Raw genomic sequence first — 22,859 nt, forward strand, 5'->3', positions numbered from 1 at the left:
GCAGTTGGCCGTGTTAGCAGTGGTAAGCCATTAGAACCTGGCCCACAGGAGAGACGGATGGGAGGAGGGACAAGAGAAAAAGTGAGAAGCCCTGCAGCTACTTTTTCTCAGCATGAGAGAGTGAGTTACACAAAGAAACACAGGAAGGGGGCAGCGGCCGTTGTTACACCACATTACACTTCCTTCTACAGTCCTGCATACGGTTGATTTATAAAAGAATCATTTTCAGCAGAATACTATACAGGTCTCTGATGTGATCTCAGGGTTATGGCTCCATTCTATTAGATGTTAGGAGCCATATAGGGTACATCTGCAGAAAGCTGTGGACATAACATCATATATATGGGGATACCGCATGTAAATAAACAATTCACCCCCTCCAGCAAAGGATGGAATAGGTCATCAGACTTGGGGGAGAGTTATATAAGCTGGTACCAGGGAAAACTGGAGCTGTGGCCTGTGTTCTTACTATTCTTAGTCCAATTTAAGCACAGAAGCAGCAATTCATACTTTATAGCTCATATACATAGGGGGACATTTATCAAAGGGTAAAATTGCCTTTAGCAATCAATTACAGCTCAGCTTTCAGCTGTGATTTGGTTGCTGTGGGCAGTTTACACCAGTCTATATTTAACACCCTTTCATAAATCTAGGCCATAGTGTATGGACTGATATAGACTGGACATGCCATTCCATCCTGCAGGGGGCGCTTGTAAACAAACAGTAATGGACAGATATAGTATGCTGAAGCTCCAGACCAGCTCTGGGATTTAACCCTTTCTTTATGGATGCCCTTTTCAGTTCCTTTCAAGCGATGGGGAATTGCTGACACAATATAAACCTGCTGGGGGCTTCTTGGCAAGCATTTCTTACATTTTGGATGTAGCCCATTTCATGGAAACATTCAGTGCCAGAAATTTGTCTCTTTTTTTTAACGCAGATGTTACGGTGGAAACAAGAATGCAGGAATAAAATACCCAAGGAATTGCACATTTTCCTGCATGGCTGTCTACCTCCCTGTCATTTGCTTTATCTAAAGTGACTACATACACTTCTATACATATATCAGTGCGCTTATCTATAGTGTCATGTAGGGCTAAATGTATGTAGTGTTCACATTTGCCCCCTCCCCAGGTACTGAATTTTCTATGTACACTTATTTGTCATAATACACTATATTGACAGACATTGGGGCACCTATGCACTACACCACAGGGGCTTTTAGGTCCTCCCATTATGAATCCATAGGCAATAATATAGAGTTGGTCCCCCCTGCAGCTTCCATTTTTCTGGAGTGTATGTCTGTGGGAATTTTTGCCCATTTATCATCTATAAGGGTATTTGTAAGGTCAACACTGATGATGGATGAGATGTCCTAGCTCTCAGTCTGTCTTCTATTTAATCCCAAAGGTGTTTGATGGGGTTAAGGTCAGGGCTCTGTTCTTCTATGCTAAACCCATGCCTTGAAGCTCCTTCTTGGCACTTTGTGGCTGAATTGTTGTGGTTCTGAAAATGTTTCCACTTTTTAGTAATATTACTCACAGCTGTGGCTTCTGTTACGGTATCATTCTAGAGTTCAGTGAGTTCTTCTGGCCGCAGTCTTAGGACCTGTACACACAGAGCAAAAGAGGAGGTAATTGCAAGCAGAGTCCGTGCCACAGATTCCGCTTGAAATTCTGCCTGTCCCATTGCTTCAATGGGATTTCTCGTGCACCTCCACTCTCCGCTCAAAGAATTGACATACCTGAGAGCACATACAGCCTAAACCATGCAGCCTCCATTCATTCACCAATAGCGGCTTGATGTTGCTGATCCATCGTGTTTTTGGCTGCATGTGTTTCTAAGTATGTGAGAACATTGCCTTATAAATATTATTCTAGAAATGTTTGTAACAGCGGACTGCATTGCTGCATTTTATAGACCTGTGGCTAGTGGACTGAAAGAAAACCTGAATTCATTGATTAAAGGGGTACTCCAGTGATAATTGTGTTTATATCAGTTGGTGTAAGAAAGGTGTAGAGATTTTTAATGGTGCGTTTACACGATCGATCATTTGACGATCTTGAAGCAACAATTTGATTTTTAGAACGATCAGCGTTTAGACGAAGAGAAAAATAGTTTAAAAGAAATCGTCATTGCGATCGTTTTAAGATTGCTTAAGCCCATCTCACACATAGGGTGAATCTGTAAAAGACGATCTGCGATCTGCGAATTTTTAGCGAACGACCAACAACGATTTGAGAATATGTTGAAAGAACACAATGAACGATTTCTCCCTTTTCACTTGATCGTTCGCTGTGTTTACACTGGGCGATTATCGCTCAAATGCGATCGTTATGGCAAAAATTCGAATGATAATCGTTCAGTGTAAATGCACCACCATAATTTGCTTCTATTTAAAAATCTCAAGACTTCTAGTAGTTCCCATACAGATAGGCTATGTATTCACATGTGTGTTTGGAATGCGTTTTGAAAGCAAACAGAGCCTTACAAATAGGCAGCATAGTCTCATGAAGACCGACCTTTTTATTTGTCCTTTTAGGGCATATGGACATCAGATATGGTGGATCTTGTCTGGGACCATACAATATAAGCCAAAGCGGAGAGCCACTAACCATACAGAAGGGTTATCTCAGTTCTCCGGACTGTCATTCAGTAGTCTAGAAAATTGACAGACAACTGTGCACTGTAATAGCATCTTTCTTTCTTGTCACTGTGCAATTATATTTTTGTCATATTTTCAAAAAAAAGGTTATTTTAGGTCAAAATTTACAAATGTGCAGAAGGAGGTCAAATGGTTTAAACCAGAATAGGATGAGAGGTAGGGTTTCTATAATGTCACATAGGCTTATAGGGGTTATCCAGCGCTACAAAAACATGGCCACTTCTCCCCCTACTGTTGTCTCCAGTTCAGGAGACAACAGTAGGGGGAAAATGGCCATGTATTTGTAGCGCTGGATAACCCCTTTAATGTTTTTTTTTGTTACTTGCAGATCTGCTAATAGTTGTTGTAGGTAGTGCCATTGGATAACTGCTCTTAAAGTTCTGATAATTCCTCAATAAACCAGAGCAGCTCATGTTTTACACAAGCTGCACCAAGCCTCATGTATCCAATTCTGTCCTGCATGCAGGATAATCGACAATTAGAAGCCGCCTGGTAATGGAGACATTTAAGCTGACTCTAAATCCACACCAATTTAGTTGAACATCATCAAACTTTCTGAGAAATAGATATATCTAGAAAAGTCTGTTGATTTCTAAAAGCCGTCAGCCTGCAGGGGGAGGGGCGAAATTAATTACAAGTAGAACTTATCTGTCCCTGTGCCCATAGTAAACAGCTGGAGCTGCCGCTCGACCCCTGCTGGAAGTCATTTTTCCCCTAGTTCTGATGAAATCACGCCCTGGGGGGAAATGCCTGTCTTGGCTGATGGACGTGCTGCCCAGCTAATCAGTGACTGGAGTGGTGTCTTGCCCCAGTCAGTAACTGGCTGATTGGCCAATCCATTAGCCGGGTTCATGACGTGGACACCCCGGAGATCCCAGAGCTCTGTGGGGATCCCGCAGCCAGTCCCGCCGCTCACCGCAGGCACAGGAAGAGGTAGGTTGTTACTTGTAATCAATTTCCCCCCTCCCCCTGCAGGATGACACCTTTTTGAAGTTGCTGGAGTTCTCCTTTAAAGGGAAGAATCACTTCTCAATCATTATTTAGCATTTAAGAGGTTGTTTGGTCATAACTAAAGATCTCTGGCATGCTTGGGTTCATACAAACCTGAAAGCTCTTCACTTGGTTACTGGTGGCTCAAGAAGTTGGATGTAGCCCGTAAAACATGGATACAGCCATAGGTGTGTGTTCCCTAAGACTCCGTTCACACGGAGTAAAACTGGCAGAATTCCCCGCTGCCGAATCCCGCCAGTGTCCACGTCATACTGGGAGTCTATGGGAGGCTCACGCGCCTCCTCTCTCCGCTCTGAAGAATGGACATGTCAATGATTCAGCACAGAGAGAGGAGGTGCACGGGCCTCCCAAAGAATTCTGCCGGAATTCTGCCAGTTTTACTCTGTGTGAATGGAGCTGTGTGAATGGAGCCTAAGGCCTCATTCACAGACCCATGATAAGTAATAAACTGATCTGTTCAACATTTCTGTCACTAGTTTATGCTGCCCTCATATAAGGTGGAATATACCTAATGACAGATTCCCTTTAAACATGCTTGAAACCACGTCTTTTTTTTTTTTTTTTTACCAGGGAGGAAATGGAAATGGGGTGTTGCTTTAACAGCATTCAGAATGCATATGTGGACACACAGACTTAGTACTGCAACTGAGCATGCCTGACTAACAAGCCAAACTACAACTTGTGCGCCAGTAAGTGGTGGTATTGGTAACTACTGAAAAGGATATAATGAATCTTTATTGACGATATTTTGTGCGTAAACTCATACTTTTGAATGTAGTTACACTTTCTGGACTGGAATACCCCTGTAAGAACCCTTATTGTAACCCACCAAACATTGTTGGTATAGTATGAGTTGGAACATATCGGGGAATAAATAAAGAAGAGTGAAATGTATTTTTCCAAAAACGAAATGATTTCACCTTTCAGAATCCACTGATAAATAAACTCTGTAACGCAAAAGAAATAATGAGAACTCTCTTAACTTTCAATGAAAACAAACATAGTGCATGCTATGTAAATAAATGGCATACTTCTGCCACTGTGCCACATAGACTGTGCAATACATGTATAATCTGCATGTAAGGCTACATTCACACGTTCAGTAGTTTTGTCCGTATATTTACAGATTCGCAATCAGCAAAAATTCCATTCACTACATTGCATTTACTGGCAAAGTGCGGCCCTTAATTCTGGAACAGATTGTCCCATGGAAGTCTATGAGAGCATCCGTTTTTTTTGCGGATCTGTAAGTTTTATGGATTTAAATTCCGTAAAAAATAGTAATCATTTTAAACTATTCTTATTTAACTACTATTCCACCATTTTTTGCTGATCCACAAAAAATACAGATAAAATACAGATGCAGTATGAATGAATTTTTTGTGGATTGCAGGCAAAGATTACGGCCGATTGCAGCCAATGATATCCCAGACTGAGGAGGTTATATAGGAGGTCAGGGTTCTGATCCAGAACATCATTGGACCATCCCCCTGATCTCCAAGCACAGACACCTGAGAACAAAACAGATCCACTGGCAGGAAGACCTGTCAGTCACAGCAGAACCAAAACACAGATTAACCCTGACATGGCCAGACAGAACTCAGCAGGTGAAGTCGGGTGTGTCTCCCAAAGAGAGCAAATAAACCAGTGTTCAGACACAGCAAAACAAAACACAGAACAGAATAAGAGAATATCAGCGCCTTCTCGGCCGCACAGCACGAGCAGAGGGACGCATAAAGCTCCGCAAAGATACCATCCTGACAGTACCCCCCCTTTTATGAGGGGCCTCAGGACCCTCACAGGACTCAACCTCACTTAGAAGATTGCCATCTGACTCCCATTCATCAGAAGACGAGTCCATGGCATGGAGAACAGGCTTACTGACAGGACGAGCAGAACAACATGTTAAATTCGCATCAGATACAGGCAAATCAGGTACAACAGAACTAGAAATATTAATTTCGCCGGAGGGTACCTGTGCGCCCAAGTGACCTTCCTGGGAGTCACCTGGACGCCGATGATCTGGGTGCAGGTTTTCTTGCCGCTTGGGACGCTTGTGGCAGAAACTGATGTAATGGCCACTGTCACCACAGTAGTAACATAGACCATTGTGTCTCCGGTGTTCTCGCCTGGTCTTGGCGTCTAATAGTCCCAGCTGCATGGGCTCGTCCTCAGGAATAGTAGGGGTAACAAGAGGGGTTTTGACAGAATAGGAGACAGATTGTTTAGAAGAGTCAGAGTCTACTCTCTCCCTATGTCTGTCACGGAGCCTGCGGTCTATACGAATAGCCAAATTCATGGCCTGCTTAAGGGTGGAAGGTTCTGGATGCCCTGTCCAGGCATCCTTAATGCCATCAGACAACCCCTGCTTAAACTTGCATCTAAGTGCAGGATCATTCCATCCGGATGGAACGCACCACTGGCGGAACTCAGCACAATACTCCTCCACCGGTCGCTTGCCCTGTCTCAAAGTAGTCAACTGCCTCTCAGCTGCTGCTGCCCTGTCAGGGTCATCATAGAGTAACTCCAGTGCAGAGAAAAACTGATCCACAGAAGATAACTCAGTGGCATCTGGAGGCAAAGAAAAGGCCCACTCCTGCGGAGGTCCTTGTAATAGTGACATAATAATGCCCACTCTCTGGCTCTCATCCCCAGAGGACCGGGGACAAAGTCTGAAAAACAACTTACATCCCTCTCTGAAGATTCGAAAGGCCTTTCTTTCGCCTTTGAACCTATCAGGAAGCTGCACTGGAGGTTCTGGGGGAACAGCAGCAGATAGCATGGCATTTTGGCCCAGGAAAGACTCTACCCGCTGCACCCGTTGCGTAAGGTCCAGGTGATTGACACCAGGGGGAGCCTCTTTGACTCTTACTACTATACAATAAAAGCATTTTTCTATGTTGTGGAAGCACAGACAGCTATATGAAAGGAGTCATGTGTCTCCCTGATCTAACAGTGTCAGCAGCTTGGAATGTGAATTGTAGCTGACAGATTCCCTTTAAAGGGATAACCCCTTACAGCACCTGGGACCCTGAGGAGGAAGGTATGTGTCTTACCTTCCTCCTCCGCGCTGGTCCCGCGCTCTTAGTCGGAGTAATCTTCGCTCCGGTGCACTGTTAGGAGCACTGCCACGTCATCGGCCTGCTCCTTCTAATGATAGTCATTGGAGGGGGCGGGCCGTAGCAGTAGCTATTCAATTGTTTTTGGGTTTTTTTATATAATTTTTCTAATAACCTGGCTTTGGTACACATGCATATTACTATGCATATATACTATGCATATATGACTATTACTATTTTTTACTACATATACTGATTTGTGAATAAAATTGACCTAGGCTATGTACATACAATGCCTTTTTTGGCATTTTACAGCCGCCTTTTTGGATGGCCGTGATTTTGGTGCTAAAATATGTCTGTATTATGCAAATTATGTCTGTAATTTGCATAATACAGACTTATTTTCACTCAGAAAAGATGGCTGGAATACAACATAGCTTATTGCACTATTTTTTTATATTATATTTTTGGAGCATGTGGGCTAGCACTCAATCATTTATCGATGGTGCCTCCCTAATGTATACATACATTACATACATGACCTCTGCCATGATGAAGGGTCTGTGCAGATATCAGGAGAGCAGGGGGTCTTTTGACGGCACAGCACAGGGACAATAGAGATTTTTATTGTCTGTCAGAACTGCAGCATCTAATGCACCACGTGATGACTAACTGTCTTCTAAAAAGAGGACGGGTATGGCTGATGATAACAATGATATTATCTGCATCATTGGTACGTATGACTTGGCTGCTTATTATGTCCTCAGTATTATCAATAAATACTGGAACATTCTCACAGCTGATTCTGTTCTGGCAGATATTCTCCCAGTTCCTCCAGCAGTTACATACAGAAGAGGCAGAAGCATCAGAGATAGGTTGGTAAAAAGTCATTTTGAACGATACTGATGGCAACAGTTTTGCCAGGGAATTTCCTTTAAGGGGTTACCCAGCGCTACAAAAACATGGCCACTTTCCTTCAGAGACAACACGACTCTTGTCTTCAGTTCAGGTGTGGTTTGCAATGAAGCTCCATTCACTTCAATGGAACTGAGCAGCAAAACCCCACCGAAGCTGGAGACAAGAGTGGGGCTGCCTCTGGAAGAAAGTGGCCATATTTTTGTAGAGCTTGATAACTCCTTTAAGTGATATTGTCAACTCCTTACTCTACGTGCAGTTCTCCACACCATCCACAAGTTTAGATGCTGCACATTCTATATATTTTTATAAAACTTGTCTGTGTCTCTTTATGCTCTAAAATCACTTCATTTCATTGGTGGACAGTGTCATCTGGGCGGGGCTTAACAGCAACTTAGGCCACCTCTCTCTTGCCCACTGATCATTCCCTTACTGTCATATAGCAGGGTGTCATGGTGCACCAACTTTATGAGTATATTGGAAAGTGGTGGAATCGCCTGCAAAATTCTGCAGCTGTTGTGCTACAAGGGTGGGCATGGCTTTGTCCTGATGGACTAGCTGCCCCTACCCTAATGTATTCCTCTCCTTGACAGGTTCTACTCTAAGGCTGTGTTCACACTTTGCATTTTTATTGTGGTTTAAGGCTATGTTCACACTACATATATTTCAGTCAGTATTGTGGTCCTCATATTGCAACCAAAACCAGGAGTGGATTAAAAACACAGAAAGGCTCTGTTGTTCTAAAATAACAGCAAATATTTGCCATTAAATGGTGGCCATCCACTCAATTTCAACATTGTGTGAACAGATCCTTTCTGTGTTTTCAATCCACTCCTGGTTTTGGTTGCAATATGAGGACCACAATACTGACTGAAATATACGTAGTGTGAACCCAGCCTTAAAGCGTAACTGTCATTTCAGGGTCATTTTTCAGAAAACAATATCAACAATTCAAACGATTTTAAGAAACTCTGTTATAGGTTTTATTAAGCAACAGAGTTTCCTTCTGTACTCAAAAAGCAGTTTCCCAGCTCCCCCCTCCCCCTCACTTCAGATGAAGCAGAATTTCTCTGTCCATTCTATCCTATGGAGAGGGGAGGGGTCGAGAGGAGGGAATTGAGCACGGAGGACTGAAAACACAGTTCACATCCTTTCTGCTTATCTCCCCAAGCTGCTAGATAAGGACTAACCTTTCTGACCTGTGAATCCAGCATTTTATGTGCCCAGACAGTGAGTAAACAGCTGGTATGTGTGTCTGTTCTTCCTGCTTACTCCTCTACCTCGACTCCTCCCCCCCTCCATAGGTTATAATCAACTCAGCAGAACCCGTCTTCACTCTGAAGTTGGATTTGCCTGATGTGTGTGTGTGTGGTGTGTGTGGAGGGGGGGGGGTGGCTGAGAAAAAGCCTTTTGAGCACAGAAAGAGGCTTTTTTGCCTAATAAAACCTATTACAAAGTTTATTATAATTGCTTGTACTATTGATTTCTGCAAAAAAAAAATAAAAAATGACAGTTACACTTTAATGTGTTTTTGTTTAGATTGTTGAACTCACATGTCTTTTAATGAGTTTGCCAATAAAAAAAAATCATGTTAAAAATGCAACACAAATGCACTGTGTGAGTACAGCCAAATAGAATAAATACTATTATTCTCAAGTGTTTTTATTGGTGTAAGCATATCCAGAAGTATAAAGTAAAGAAAATATAGAAAACAAAGGCAACAATTTCCTAGGAGCATATATTTTTAAACAAAGATCAGAACTAAGTTACTATGTATGGTGCATGAGAGAGGTTATGTGCCGAGGACTGCAAGGTTAATGAAGTCATGGAAAAATATGAAACAAACGGCAGCAGAATACATAGTTAAGAGCAGAATCCGCACTTCTCGCTGGGTATTTAGGCTCTTTCATGCTTGTATAGTCATTATTCATGCCATACAAATGTTTCTTTTTCACAAAATGTATTTTTTTTTACCAAATATTAGATAATAACCTATCATGGAAAAGCAGAAAAACACACCACAATTGAGGTGAGCTTGGTGGTAAAACTTCAAACAGGCTACTACTCAGGATATGGCCTATGATTGGGCAGTGGTATGCAGGCAGCTGTCTGGCAGTGTTATTTATAGATATGTGTATTACTGTAGCACTGTATGGTAAATTACAAGGAGGGGGCTCCTTTTCAAGGCACTAGACATGGCAGCATCCAACCTAAGGACAACCATGTTCTGTATGTGTTCAAATGATTGAAGAATGACTATTGGACATTTTCTGTAGATATTTTAATATATAAGTCTATATAAAATGTATGAATTCACTTTTGTTCTCTTTCTTAGAAAAGGCAAGACTTTATGTATAATAACATGTATACTACTAGTAATACTGTATAATGCTACAATCCCCATATTGAGCAGCATTTTAAAAAACAATTCAGGTTGACACGACAGTAGCCTTGTAGCGACATATGTGTAGGTTTCTCTCCTATGAAAGGTATATGAGTATACCAGCAGTGAGTAGTAGTAATTTGCTACTACGAGATAACTAGCATATGTTTGGAACGGATTAATTTGCATGGAAATCTTCACGCAGATTTGGACACTGGGATTGATTCCACGCTGCAGTCACATGCACTAGTGTAAATGTATAAGAACAAGATGTCCAAACAATATGAGCCATGGTTTCTAAGCAACTGTAGTGTATGCTGCTGCCAGTTCTGGGGATGGTGACATCACAGCAATTATGAAGTCATTGTAGACAAGCTGGCTAGTCAGTAGTCAGTCACAAATGATAGAGAGCTAAATTAAACCTCCATTACTTTTCCTTATATATTCCATTTGATAAACATCCATTTATATTTCTGAATACAAATATCCTGATGATCTTTAAAACTATTTAATATACTATAATTAATGTACACTGAATGTATAATGTCTAACTATAAATAAAAATGATGCACCCCTTGAAAACAAGCATTGGAACAGTAGTCAGGTGCCACTAACTATGGCAGTCTGGGGGTGCCCTCACATACACTATAGTTTTTTTTTTGTGGCGATTTTCTGGCCTCCAACAAAAAAACGCCAGTGCATTTCTGGCTTTTTTGACTTTATATGTAAATAATCATTTTTGTGGTTTAGGCGTTTTTGTGTACATCAAGATGGCTGAATTTCCTTTTCCTTTGCCATTACATGACATAGTTTCTGGACCAAAGGGGTACAAAAATGGCAGAACAAAAAAAAAACCCATACGAACAGCAATGGCATTTTTGATACAACCAGAACATTCCCTTTGAAGTCTATGGGAGAAAAACACCACAGTTTGCAAAAAAAAGCCACACTTTCAGCATGCTGCCTTTTGGAAAAACTGCCACGGAATTTCCCAAAAAAATGGCAGAGAGGAAAATACCACACAAAAAAAAATGTATGTAAGGCATTACATAAATTTCCATTCACTCCCAGCAAACATCTGGCCGCTGGTGTTTTTGCAAAAAAAAGCCATGACGTTTTTGTTAGCGTTTCCTAACTTACAATAAAGTCATTTAGGCCGGTTTACCCCTTGTCGCAAAATGACGTTTGGGAAAGGGAACGTCATGTAATGCAGGTAGTTTCTGCAACAAACGTTCCCAAACGTCATGCTCTTCCTGCCCCGCTGTTCCTAACGACGATCAGGCAGCTAACCCCATAGACGCCGAGGTCCATGGGACCGCTGCGTTTATGGGGAATCTGGAGGGAGATCTGCTGCCTCCAACCCCATCTTCACTCCCCCAGAGTCACGCAAGTGTTCGCACGGCTCCGGGAGGGGGTGGGGGGGGGGGGCTTAATGCATCTGGGCTGCTATGGATTATAAAGATCAGGCCTCTGCACTGAGGCAGGGGTCTGATCGTATGAATGAGCTATCAGCGTTTTCACAGCTCATTCACTTTTTAATACATTGCAGCACAGATCATGTGCTGTAATGTATTATAGATGTATCTGCAAAAGTTAAAACACACACAAATACATACATACACAAATAAATAAATACACAAATAAATAAAATAAATAATTAAATTAAATAAATATAAATAAATATACACATTCTCCATCCCCCTTTATAAATGATCCTCTATAAATGAGATACATATATTTGGTATCGCCGCATCCATAATGACTCCGTCTATTAACTCGTTACATTAACCCTTTGAGGACCAGGCCCAAAATGACCCAGTGGACCGTGCAAATTTTGATCTTTGCACTTTTGTTTTTTCTTCCTCCCCTTCTAAGAGCTCTAGCACTCAGTGAGCAGATCGCCGATCAGACCACACCGTTTTAACGATCGGGACCCCCACAGTCCCCCGCAAAAATAAAAGAATTATGCAAAAATGCAAAAGTGATAATTGGCCCAGAGATTTTCACAGGAGTACTTCTTTAACAGAAGCATGATCTGAGGGTAAGCCGTGTGGCTGCTTCATTACAGTGCCACGAAGATTCAAACACTTTCCCGGCATCATACTGATACATAGTGCCAGGCAGGGAAAGTGCCTACAGAGCTTCCCCATCCTTAGGATCCATGTTATACAGGGTGTGGGAATAAGCCTTTACTATCCTTATTACTATCTAATGTCCTGTCTGGCCTAACTGCAGGTATAATGGCTTGAACTGACAACATCCTAGATTCTTATTATAGATCCCTATGATGCAGTCAGTTCAGGTCATTGCATATGAAATTAGGTAGAGATTTGTAACCGGAATACAGACACATTTATTATTTATTATCAGTATTACTCTGCAGTACCTTGTAAAGCATGTTTATTTTTTATGTTGTTTTTATGATTTTGATAACTGTATTTTTTTCCACAACTTTACTGCAGTGTTCCTCAGCCTGTAGTCTAGCTGTTGCAACAGCTGGGGAGCATCGGCTGGAGAACGCTGTTTTACTGTATATACCAAACCATAGAGAGCTCTGCTCAACACACATACACATGAACAGACATGCCACACTCTGATCCACACATGTCATGCATGTAGACGAGGACATTTATGAAAGGTCCGGCTTGGGTGAACGCCAGGGAGAAGGCGCAGGTTCGCCTCTTCTCCCTGGCATATGCCTGTTCCCCCCCCCCCCAAGGTCAAGGTGGGGAGGAGGCGTGGCCTTCCCCACGCCTCATTTATCATGATTTACGCCTGCGAGCAGGTGTGAATCATGATCCTAATCTACACCTGCTTGATCATTAGTGATCAGGAGTGGTACCAGCAGGGCCGCCGATAGGGCAGTACAAGTGGTACTGCCGTATGGGGCCCGGACCCTAAGAGACACGGGGGGTGGGGCCCGGCGGGCCCGCCGGCCGCCGCCCCCCACCGCTACGCTAGGGGGGCCCGCACGGCCCCCCTTGCCACCTGTTTCTGAGCATCCTGAGAAGCTGCGGCCGCGCAGCTTCTCCGGATGCATTGATCGCTTTGATGTTCCGCCCGCACATTGAGCGGGCGGAACATTGAAGCGATCAGAATACAGGAGAAGGACCTGTCAGCGTCCTCCTCCTGTATTCTCTCCCATAGGCTGCCGGCACTTCATACCAGCAGCCTATGGGAGGCCGGGACGTGACCTCTCCGGCAGGCGTGATCATGTGACGTCATCACGCCTGCCGGAAGTCCCGTCCCTGCGGCTCGGAAGATGGAGCCAGAAGAGGAGGAGGAGAGCTGCTGCCTGCAGCCACAGCGCGGATTAGGTGAGTAGGATGTTTGTTTTTTTAGGGGCACCTCTGGGGGCATTATTAGTGTATGGGGGGCACCTCTGGGGGCAGTATTAGTATATGGGGGCACCTCGGGGGGCATTATTAGTGTATGGGGGCACCTCTGGGGGCATTATTAGTATATGGGGGCACCTCTGGGGGCATTATTAGTGTATGGGGGCACCTCTGGGGGCATTATTAGTATATGGGGGCACCTCTGGGGGCATTATTAGTATATGGGGGCACCTCTGGGGGCATTATTAGTATATGGGGGCACCTCTGGGGGCATTATTAGTGTATGGGGGCACCTCTGGGGGCATTAGTAGTGTATGGGGGCACCTCTGGGGGCATTATTAGTGTATGGGGGCACCTCTGGGGGCATTATTAGTGTATGGGGGCACCTCTGGGGGCATTATTAGTATATGGGGGCACCTCTGGGGGCATTATTAGTATATGGGGGCACCTCTGGGGGCATTATTAGTATATGGGGGCACCTCTGGGGGCATTATTAGTGTATGGGGGCACCTCTGGGGGCATTATTAGTATATGGGGGCACCTCTGGGGGCATTATTAGTGTATGGGGGCACCTCTGGGGGCATTATTAGTATATGGGGGCACCTCTGGGGGCATTATTAGTATATGGGGGCACCTCTGGGGGCATTATTAGTATATGGGTGCACCTCTGGGGGCATTATTAGTGTATGGGGGCACCTCTGGGGGCATTATTAGTATATGGGGGCACCTCTGGGGGCATTATTAGTGTATGGGGGCACCTCTGGGGGCATTATTAGTATATGGGGGCACCTCTGGGGGCAGTATTAGTATATGGGGGCACCTCTGGGGACGTTATTAGTATATGGGGGCACCTCTGGGGGCATTATTAGTGTATGGGGGCACCTCTGGGGGCATTAGTATATGGAGGCACCTCTGGGGGCATTATTAGTATATGGGGGCACCTCTGGGGGCATTATTAGTATATGGGGGCACCTCTGGGGGCATTATTAGTATATGGGGGCACCTCTGGGGGCATTATTAGTGTATGGGGGGCACCTCTGGGGGCATTATTAGTGTATGGGGGCATTAGTAGTGTATGGGGGCACCTCTGGGGGCATTAGTAGTGTATGGGGGCACCTCTGGGGGCATTATTAGCTCATGGGGGGAACCTCTGGGGGCATTATTAGTATATGGGGGTACCTCTGGGGGCATTATTAACTCATGGGGGCATCTCTGGGGGCATTATTAGTATATGGGAGCACCTCTGGGGGCATTATTAGTATATGGGGGCACCTCTGGGGGCATTATTAGTATATGGGGACACCTCTGGGGGCATTATTAGTATATGGGGGCACCTCTGGGGGCATTATTAGTATATGGGGACACCTCTGGGGGCATTATTAGTATATGGGGGCACCTCTGGGGCATTATTAGTTCATGGGGGCATCTCTGGGGGCATTATTAGTGCATGGGGGTACCTCTGGGGGCATTATTAGTTCATGGGGGCCACCTCTAGGGGCATTATTAGCTCATGGGGGCACCTCTAGGGGCATTATTAGCTCATGGGGGCACCTCTGGGGGCATTATTAGCTCATGGGGGCACCTCTGGGGGCATTATTAGTTCATGGGGGCACAGCAGGGAATCCTACATACAGGGGGCATCCCACACAGCGCAGTTACTATGGGAGCCTACAGGGGGGAGAAAGGAAAGGAAGTTGCTAGAAATGTGCGGAGCCTAAATTGTTTGTCTCGCAGGTTCTAAGGGGATGAAACGTATCTGGAAGGACTCATCATGGAGGTCTGGGCCGGATGTAGAGGAAAAGGGAAAGTGACGCCTCAGATCAAAGAAGACATCACCTGTGAGTCACTGTATGACACTTTTCTTATTTTGTAGAACATCATTTAGTAGGGGCGCCCCGAGGTGACAGCTACTACATTATCTGTACTCAGAGATATCACTGTGTTATCTGTGCTGTTACATAGGACTGCAGGTGACTACTACATTATCTGTACTCAGAGATATCACTGTGTTATCTGTGCTGTTACATAGGACTGCAGGTGACTACTACATTATCTGTACTCAGAGATATCGCTGTGTTATCTGTGGTGTTACATAGGACTGCAGGTGACAGCTACTACATTATCTGTACTCAGAGATATCACTGTGTTATCTGTGGTGTTACATAGGACTGCAGGTGACATCTACATTATCTGTACTCAGAGGGATATCACTGTGTTATCTGTGCTGTTACATAGGACTGCAGGTGACATCTACTACATGATCTATACTCTGAGATATCACTGTGTTATCTGTGCTGTTACATAGGACTGCAGGTGAAATCTACTACATTATCTGTACTCAGAGATACCACTGTGTTATGTGCTGTTACATAGGACTGCAGGTGATATCAGGTGATTTCTCCAGGTTGCAGAAGTTCAAACTTCATCGTGCCCTGGTGTGCTGGTGTCTGTATGTCTGTATACATGTGTGCTGGTGTCTGTATACATGTGTGCTGGTGTCTGTATACATGTGTGCTGGTGTCTGTGTGTGAGATCAATTCTAGAGAACTGGCTCATATACCCCATTTTCCCCAGTGGCTTAAAATGTAACCTCTGTTATACAGTTATAAAATTGTAGAACCTAAAGGCGAACAAGATGCAATTCAAAGAGACACTTACTTGTATAGCTGTCTCTTGTGCTCTGTATGCAGAGCATTATATTCACCCTTGCAACGTACAATTTATAGCGTGTCTACAAGCCCAGCGGGGCTCATTATGATGGAGACTAAAACTTATACAAGAGTGGGGTAGGGGTTCCCCTGTATTCAGAATGCTGTTGAGTGCTAGGCAATGCCCCGTCTGGGATTATTGAATTACGAGGGTCTATGCAGAGCAGGATAAAGACACCTCTGCTGCACAAACAGGATCTCCTAGAAAGCGTTCTCACCGCCATGTATTCGCTATCACTGGCTTGGGTGAGCTAAACTAGTCTGCCTAGGGGGGGGGGTGATTTGTATATGCTCACTAACATGGAACAGCCTCATTATATTAGCCTTATCAACATATTCTATGTTAGTGAGCATACCGGGGGGGGGGGGGGGGGGATATTGGTGAACATATACAAATCAAACAGCCCCCCCAGACCCTCGAAATTCAATAACCCCAAACGGGGCATTGCCTAGTACTCAACAGCATTCTGAATACAGGGGAACCCCTACCCCACTCTTGTATAAGTTTTAGTCTCCATCATAATGAGCCCCGCTGGGCTTGTAGACACTCTATAAATTGTACGTTGCAAGGGTGAATATAATGCTCTGCATACAGAGCACAAGAGGCAGCTATACAAGTAAGTGTCTATTTGAATTGCACCTTGTTCACATTTAGTTTCTACAATTTTATAACTGTATAACAGAGGTTACATTTTAAGCCACTGGGGAAAATGGGGTATATGAGCCAGTTCTCTAGAATTGATCTGAACCAAATTATACCTCCCAGCAAGGCGTGGGTCGAACACACAATTTTTTTTTTTTTATTAATGTGGGGGGCCCAGACACTTTGGTTGTATGGGGCCCCGAAATTCCTGATGGCGGCCCTGGGTACCAGCTATGGACACCCCTGGATACACTGGCTCAGCAGCTCTGCACGCTAGGAGTTGTAGTTGCTGCAGCTAATTGGAGTAGTGTGTATTGTACATTGTGCAGTATTGAGGACACACTCCAGTTCTTATTTTTTTTTTTATAACTGTAATTTTTATTAAAGATTTTGACATTTTACTGTAAAACACATAAGCACACACATGGTAAGGCTTTTACCTCAGCCCAGAAAGGTAGTGCCGGTACAAAGCAGTTGTAACAATAAACTGTAACAATTGGAAGATATGTAGTTTCTGCAAAAGTCATAGAAATACCAGGGCCGAAACATGGCTGGAAGATCCTAAATCAGTATTAGCCAACAACGGGCGGGTTCAACATGGTAATCCGCTCCAGAATAAAGTACATCAACAATACACAATGATAAAACACAAGACAGGGGATACATATGAGGGAAGGGATAAGGGTTGAAGTAGACTATTAGGGTTGTCCATCGGCATTCGTAAGAGAGGTGAAGTGAGAGTCCCATGGGGCCCAAACTGAGTCAAACATTTCTATCTTATTATTTAGAGAAGCAGTCAGTTTTTCCAGGGATCGCAGTTCCTGCATTCTGGCAATAAGACAGTTCATAGAGGGGGGCGAGACCTGTTTCCATCCTCTCGCAACCAGAGATTTAGCAGCAGTCAAAATAGTTAGTAATAATTTGGACTGTTTCTTCCGTAAAGTTTTGGGGAAGAGATTAAGCAAACACACAGCAGGGTCTTTGTGAATCTCTATGTGGAAGATTGTGGTGGCCATACTGCAGACTTCCCTCTAGAACTGCTCAATAAGAGGACATTCCCAGAAGATATGGAAAAGTGACCCAATTGCACCAAGGCATCTCCAGCATATCGGGGAGATAGAAGCATTCAACCTATTGAGCAGTTCTGGTGTATGGTACCAGAACATCATCAATTTATATTGTGATTCTTTATATGTGGTACATATAGGAGATTTTGCTGCCCTTTCCCAGATTACACTTCAACATTCTGGTTGAAGCTCCTACCCAACAATGTTTCCCAATGGGACATATATGCATGGCCAACCTGGGAATCGCCCACAGGGGAATTGAGGATACTATAAATATCCGAAATTAATCCAGCAGTGGAGGTGTTACACCTCACCAGTTGCTCAAAAGCCGAGGGTTTGGTCACTGTGAGGGTTCCCAGGCGAGACACCATAAAGTGTTGTATCTGCAAATAAGTGAACCCCTCTGAAGACGGTAAATCCGCACTGTCCACAAGTCTGTCAAATGGAAGGAGAGTGCGAGTAAGTGGGTCCACAATGTCAGCGAATTGGAAAAGCTTTTTCGAACCCCACAACTTAGCAGGTTGGGACTGTAAACCTGGTTGAAAGTTAGGGAAAAGAACACACTCCAGTTCTTAAACAGTTAATGCTTTTACTGAAAGGACTTGGTAAACATTACAACTTACACAGTAGTGTGAACAGTATGGTAGATAGTAGACTGGCTGTCCAAGGTTGATCTGTAATTAGAGCTTAAGCTTGGTGTAGGGTGGTCACTTGAGGAAAGGGGATTATTTAGATTCAAAGGTGCTCTACAAGAGGGACTCTGACCACTTTGAGGGTGGCGATAGAAAAGTACCTGCTTCCACAGGGTTGGACGTTCGCCTTGGCTGTCTTGTGGGCACTAAGTGACACATGATCAGGGATGCAGGCCCCAAACCTGGGTGAGCTATCGGGCGACCCTCTAGGAAGACTAGCGACTTGCAGTGATTTGAGTCTCCGCTTGAATAGTGCACTTAGCTAACTGCTGTCTTGACTCAACTTGACTGTAGACTATAGACAAAACCTCCTCCTTTACTCCTCCGATGGACTGGCCACTCAGCTAGTCAGTGACTGTGGTGGTATGCCACACCAGTGACTGATTGGCTGAGCAGGCTGTTCATCAGCTGGGATCTCCTCCCTCCCTTGCTGCACCCAACCCCCCGCCCCGCCCGCTTGCCCATCAGGGGTGGGTGAACACCACAAGAAGGAGTAATTTGTGCAAAGGAGCATGGACATGTATGATGTAATAAGCTACTCTGACATAGGGCATCATATTTAGTCTACAGATATGCTTTACCTTTCTCTGTTAACAGGATATATGTATTTCTGTATCAGTTGATAGTGGGTTTGTGGGTTTCTTTTTCTATTCTATTTTCTATAATATTCACTCAGTGATATTACTTCACCTAAAACTTGCTTTGACACTTGATTCCATCCCATTGACTGAGCTGCAATATTTCATCTACTACATACCCAGGCTAACTGGCGTTTGTTTGCTGTGCCTGCACAAGACACAATGAATCATGCGGCCAGGTAACACAAGCAATTGCTGGATTATTTGTGCAGCCACTCAGATTTATCAATATTGGCTGCACAACAATCAACTTGTTTAAAACAGCCTTTAGTTTTATTTTGCATGCTAAACTATACTTCCTTTAACACTATGTCCATATAATTGCTATGGTTCTTTGTTTTTGTATGACCTTTTGTTACATAATGAAAGAATATGAAACAGAAAATCTGCTGAAAACCCCCTTTAAGATCTGTTAATATTGCTACTTCTATACTATTTGCAGCGTATATATGTTGTATGTGCCTGTATCGGAAATCCACCTGATGCCTACATCAAATGTATTCAAATCTGTTTATGCCTTCAGTTTAGGTTCAGTTTTGAGCATTCACCACAGGTGCTGTAGGACTTTATAGCAAGAATAAAGGGCAAAATGGTGAATACTACGACATAACTTGAAAGACCTCATTATACGTTAATAGGGTCTGTCATGACGCAGATAGCAACACAGTCCGAGCTAGACACATTAACATCATAAACCTCTCCTTGTCCCCATAGTGTGCTGCAATGTATTAGTCTAGGTAACATTTGTCAGCGTATAGTATTTAGCCGACTGAAGATTTACATTATTCTCTGTTTAGCTACAACAGGATTAGGTCAGGATTGTTTTTTTAGCTTCTGCATGTAAAGAAGAATGCCCTCTTTCACCAACAGAAAGCAGAAATCTTGAAAGCATAAATAAGATACATGACCAGGATTTACATGTTCAGCATTAATGGCATTCATTCTGTTCCCAAGCTTAGGCACAATCCCTTTCACTGCAGTATGTGTACAATAGGTGAAAATGGCATATATTATGATAAATATATGGAAACTGTGCATATGAGATGATAGATGTTTAGGCTATCTTGGTAGAAGTTGTTGTTGTTATTATTATTATTATTATTATTATTATTATTATTATTAATTTAATTAATTAATTAATTTATTTATTTTTAAAGTGCCCTTAATTCCTGAGCACTATACAAGTGATAGGGGGTAACAAATAAGAACATTACAAGATCAAAACATATTTAAGGCAAATGGCGACTGGTACATGGGGAAAGAGGAGGCTGCCAGCGTGAGCTTACAATCTCTAAACGTTATACATATATATATATATATATATATATATATATATATATATATATATATAGTATATAATATATATACGTTCCTTTTCTTATGTCACCTCTTGGTATACATGTTACAGATGTTGCTGTATCATTGGTGAAGTTTACACCGGATTCTTATTTTCTTATTAAACCCAACATTGTGTGATTACCACGTCTGCAGGACTTCAGATGTCACGTGTCACTGCAGTTATGTTTGTTCTTTTCTTTCTTATACCAGATATTCTAGCAATATCCAAGTATTCATTTCTGTGTTTGTGAGCTCATTGTGTTTTGTTTAACCTTCTATAACCTTGATGAATGTGTATAATAATTCCGCCATCATACATAACAGCATTCTCAGCATGCTTTGTAAATAAAGAAAACATTTCAATGGTCTGTCCCGCTATTCATTCGAGCTCCACCCACTCATGTCACATGACATGAAAGGAACACATTCCAAAGTATATATATATCTTTCTATAACAATATGTGTTTTTCCTTTTTCATGTCAATCCGCCTACCCAAATCTAAGCACATGTAAGATACCTAGAAATAAACTCCTGGCCCACCATACAGGAGCTGACGCAGATTTGGGGAGTTCAGTACACGTCACTGTGCTCAGTCCTATTCATGTAGTAATGAAATCTTCTATTTGTAGTTATCATGTTGCGGGCATGCTGAGGGTTTAGATTTACGGCAGCTGGAACACCACAGGTTGCAGACTACTGCTGTGAACCAAGCATGTGAACACACTATATGGGTGGCTATATAATGCAGAAGTGACTGTTCTGTGACTGTTCTGTGCCCCATTACTCTTTGTATTGGCATGTTCCTGTAGGGCGTTGTTCTGTTATTCCTGGTGGCACTCCAAGAGGAGCTAGAGTATAAAGGCTGGTGACCACCCTTTTTTATCCAACTTCTATTCAAAAGGGCATAACAGTACAAATACTAGTGCCAGGGACGGGTTGTACAAGGTAGGGAACAGGACACGACAGTGAGCCCTTAAAGAGAACCAATCACGGGCAAATGTTGTTTTTTTTTTTATTGCTCCATTTAATAACATTTAATTTTTAATACATTTTTGTAAATATAATTAATCAATTTTTTTGCCGGGTTTTTAATATATTTGCATTTCCGTTCACTGTCGCGCGCCGGCTCTTTTCAAAAGAGCCGGCGCGCGACAGGAAACTCCCGGCATGCCGAGCGGCGGGAAGGGCTCCCATGAGCCTTTGCCCGCGGCTCTGTAAATACACAGTGATCCCGCGCTATACAGTGCGAGATCACTGTGTATGAATGTCCTAACTGACAGTTTAGTTTATCTCTGAAGATACAGACTGCCTTTGCAGTCTGTATCTTATATTTTACCTAATCCATCCTAGCGGCGCAGTAAGGCCGAGCGCGGCCATCTTGATTATGTCCCTTGCGTTCCAATGGTGCGTTCCACCGTCGGACCGCAAGTGACGTCATCAAGATGGGGCCCGGCTTTACTGCACCGCTACAGAGGACTGGGTAAAGTATAAGATACAGACTGCAAAAGCAGTCTGTATCTTCAGGAATACACTTTATGAAGATACAGACTGCCTTTGCAGTCTGTATCTTATACTTTACCCAGTCCTCTGTAGCGGTGCTGTAAAGCCGGGCGCCATGTTGATGACGTCACTTGCGGTCCGACGGTGGAACGCACCATTGGAACGCAAGGGACATAATCAAGATGGCCGCGCCCGGCCTTACTGCGCCGCTAGGATGGATTAGGTAAATTAGAAAGATACAGACTGTAAAGACAGTCTGTATCTTCAGAGATAGACTTAGGGAGAGAGGAACTTTTACAACAGGGACAGTTAAATTTAGGTGATTGGTCCTCTTTAAGCTGAAACCACCCCTACCTACTTACCTCAAGACAGTCCTAAACAACTGCGGGCAACCATGGTGACAGTCCCTATACTACACACATCTGGGTCGGTAACAGCGAGCAGCAAAAGTACAAAGCGTGAGAGAGAGTAATTGTCAGAGACAGGCAATAAGGTCAGGGCAGGCGGCAAAACAAGACAGGCGAGAAGGACAGGCAAGGGTCAAAAACAGGAGAAAAGGGCACAGTAGGATACGCTTAGCTCAGGATACACTAATAGCCAGTGACTTGCTGCTGGCCATGCTGAGTATATATATATGAGGACCAGGAGCCCGGTCCAGATCCCCATTAGAAAGGCGCTCAGATCCACAAAGCCCTTCACTGGCAAAGGCATCTGTCAGTCAAGGAAACACCACACTGCTCAGCTGCAGGAATCAGGCTAGGAGAGAGCAGAGTAATGGTGCGTTTACACGTAATGATTATCGGGCGAATTTGCGCAATAACGATCGCAAATCGAACGATAATCGTAAGTGTAAACGCAGAGAACGATTAAACGACAAACGAGCAATCGTCCGTTTTGATCTTTC

General features: G+C 43.5%; 1 protein-coding gene across 4 annotated transcripts in view; it reads left to right on the forward strand.

Moving 5' to 3' along the window:
- CPNE2 (copine 2) overlaps window positions 1–22,859 on the forward strand; it is a 93,860-nt gene that overhangs the window by 15,675 nt on the left and 55,326 nt on the right. For 2 of the 4 annotated variants that reach the window (XM_069966006.1, XM_069966005.1), the window contains exon 2: window positions 4,247–4,365. The exons of the other annotated variants lie outside the window; for them this stretch is intronic. The gene's annotated coding sequence lies outside the window, so the exon portion shown is untranslated. The remainder of the gene's footprint in view (window positions 1–4,246; window positions 4,366–22,859) is intronic. 4 annotated transcript variants of the gene reach the window in all.

The sequence above is a fragment of the Dendropsophus ebraccatus genome, chromosome 4 (assembly GCF_027789765.1).
Source record: "Dendropsophus ebraccatus isolate aDenEbr1 chromosome 4, aDenEbr1.pat, whole genome shotgun sequence".
Taxonomy (NCBI): domain Eukaryota; kingdom Metazoa; phylum Chordata; class Amphibia; order Anura; family Hylidae; genus Dendropsophus; species Dendropsophus ebraccatus.